This window comes from Ixodes scapularis, unplaced genomic scaffold (genome assembly GCF_016920785.2).
Source record: "Ixodes scapularis isolate PalLabHiFi unplaced genomic scaffold, ASM1692078v2 PGA_scaffold12__126_contigs__length_90152505, whole genome shotgun sequence".
Lineage (NCBI taxonomy): Eukaryota > Metazoa > Arthropoda > Arachnida > Ixodida > Ixodidae > Ixodes > Ixodes scapularis.
Window position 1 is genome coordinate 10,424,197 of NW_024609838.1, and position 3,310 is coordinate 10,427,506.

Below are 3,310 nucleotides of genomic sequence, written 5' to 3' on the forward strand. Positions count from 1 at the left end.
GGCCGAACTCTGTGCGTAGACCCAAGTGCTTTTGCGAGAAACCAGACGTACGCTCCATATTTCTTGGAGTGCTTCGTCATCATAATAATCATCCACCACAGGGTTCCTCTTTTCCCATTCAATTTCGGAGTCTATAACCGGTGCTATCTCGGAAACGAGCCATCCCCGCGTCTCGCGTCGCCTCCACCCTCCCGCCAAAGCCGCGGTCATCACCTCGCCTTACCGCGTTTCCGCCTTCGGACCTTCGCTACCGGACGAGCAAACGTTGGGGGCAAGAGAGGTAACTAGGAAGTTCCGGGCCGGAACCGGAACAAGCTACTCGGAAACGACGTCCGCCTCGGGGCAAGTCTCCCCACCAACAACAGCGGAAGGATGCATGCGCCGCCATCGGAAATAGTCCGGGCGATCGTCTGCGTTCTTTTTGGGTCGCTTTTCTTCGAACCTTACTTGGCTTCGCTAATAGGTTAGGGCAACGGACGGTCCTCAGCAATGGTTGACTATCGGACGATCTATCCACACCAACAGCAAGATGGCGGCCGCCCAGAGGCCATACTTGCGAATGTCTAGACATCACAACGAAGCACTGACGTCATACCGCTGCGGAGGCGCTGAGGTCGACACTGCCACGACAGCGCGGGTGCAGACGTTTCACCTTCCGCAAATTTGTTTTCTGCGCACGCGCGATGCCCGCATGGGGCCCCTCGTGGACAAACACGGGTTTGTTTGTAAACAGAGCGTTGGTCTACACCTCAGTCGCAAACCGGGCAACCCCATAGTGAGCATGCCAGAGGTAGGCACTGGCGTATGGTTGCAGTCGGTCTTGTACGCGTTGCCGAAAAAAAGCAACCGATTACAGTTACGATTAATTTATTGAAAAAAGTGTAACTGATTACAGTAATCCACCACTGCATCGCAAAAGTAATTGAAAAATTACCAGAAAGTAATCGATTACTTTTCACGTTAGTCGCTACTAGATAAGGTGATCTAACAATCCGTACACAAGAAACGAGACACTCTCAACAGCTCGACAGTCAAAACGTCGCTAAGTGCGTTGACGTTCTATTCAATCTGGTATCTTGGCATCTCTCCTTCTCTGTTTAGGGGTAAGAAAGAGTGGAAGCCGTTAGCAACTCCCTGTATTGCCGAATTACAGCGCACCTCTTGAGGAGGAGTAGGGAAGGGTATTGAAGGGGGAGGGGGTTACGTGACCTTTGGGTGTCACGTGACTTTGGGGTGTCACGTTACCTTGGGGTGTCACGTGACCTGGGGGTGTCACGTGACCTTGGGGTGTCACGTGACCTCGGGGGTCACGTGACCCCCAGAGAAAATTTTTCGCTAAGTTTAGCGGGGAAATTTACCCATAATGCACCGCGCAGTTACGCCGACGGCGACGCCGCTCAAGCCGGGAACGGGCGCCTAAGAGCTGCGCTCTTAGAAGTCTACAGCGCGATTTCTTACGTAAAAAGAATGAGACGTTTACAATTCCCTGTAATGCCAAATTAGAGCGCAGCTCTTGAAGAGGAGGAGGGGAGGGTACGGAAAGGAGGGTACGCCCCTCCCACTCCGTACCCTCTCCTCCTCCCCTCCCCTTCCCTCCTCCTCTCCCATCTTTCTCCTCCTCCCTCTTCCCCTCCTCCTCCTCATCTTCCTCCCCTCCTGCTCTCTTCCTCCTTCCCTCCCTCCCTTCTTCCTCGTGATGTCACTCCTGAAGCCCTCGTGAAGATCGACTTTCACGAGTGAAGATCACGTGAAGGTCGTGACCTTCATGAGACCTCCGCCACGTCACTCGTGACCCTCGTGACATCACACGTGACGTCACGTGTGACGTCATTATGGGAAACGTCCCATACTGCAACGCGCGGTTACGGCGACGGCGACGGCGCTCAAGCCGGAAACCGGCGCCTAAGAGCTGCGCTTTAAAACTCGACAGAGTATTCTTAGCTTTTTCGGAAACAGAAATAGTCATTGAATTACAGCGAACGTCAGAGCAGAAAACGAGTAATTGAATTGTGTTAAAAAGTTACATTAAAACAGAATTTATTAGAAGTAATCAGTTACTCGTAGCCCGTTACGTACGAGTCTGGTTGCAGCCGAGTACGCTAAGACCGGTTTTTAAAGGGACCATGAACTGATTTTTGAATCTTCTTCGTCCTTAGCTTTCCTCCTAAACTCAAAAGCGAAACGAGAAATAGCCTCGGTCGTGACGTGCTCGAGCACCGGATGCGAAGACTCCAAGCTTCCACCGTGCTTCTCAAGCACACCTTGGAACTTGTCAATCGCAAGTGACGATAGACGCTGTCACGGCACTAAAGGCGAATCCAGATATTTGTCGAGAGATTGATCACTGACAAGCGCATGCGCCCCTGTGACGCAGTGCTCGTGTCCGATCAGTGAGCTGGCTTCGGCTGACGTGGCTTGGGTACCAGGGATGCATCCCAATCAAAAGGCGGAGAGCTGTCGAACCAAAGCATGAGGTAAGGAATAATCCGATATATTAAGGCGAAAGCCTTATATGTTTGATTGTTCAGTCGACCTTCAAAGTCCTTGAGCGAAAACACGTCGCGACGACACGAAACGCACGAAAACACGTAAGCGACACGAAAGGTATCGAAACCCATGGTTCGTCACAGGACCACGGGATGGCGTTACTTGTGTCAGAATCGGCGGAGGAGCGCGCGCGGCGCAAACCCAGCGGGAGAGAAGGACACTCTCGCTCGATCAGCGGTGAAGAGCGGGCGTGCGACATGCCGTGAGCGCCAAAAGTGCGTCGTCAGAGGGCGCGCTGTCTTCGGAGGTTAGTAATCACCGGGATTGGCGCTTGGGCTTTCAAGTCATCTTGAGGATAGAGACCCCGCGAATTTTTTTTTCGAATTTTCGTCCCGAAAAGCAGACTCTTCACCTTCTACCCCCTTCCTTTTGGCCCACTAAACAATATGCGATGAGTAAAATCCCAATCTAAAATAATTCGTCTTAGCCCAACGTTCATTTCATGGTCCCTCGAAGACTCGTGGGAAAGCTTAGGACCGTCAGCGCAGGTGCGCAGTCGATTTCAAACAGTCAGCTTAAGATAAAAAAAAAACCTAGCTGCATATTTAACGTTATATGAAGAAAGCCATCGGCGGGCGCGGAACTGGACACAATAGCTACGTCAGCGTTCGACTGCAGCCGCTCGTGTTCGTTCACAAAATCTGTGCCCTGCGTTGGCTTTCTTAGGTGACGCCGAAATTGAGTACCGAGGCCTCGTCGTTTAGGAGGTGTTCATCGGCTTCACAACCGGAGAGACTCCTGCTCAGAACCAAACGCTTTCTTG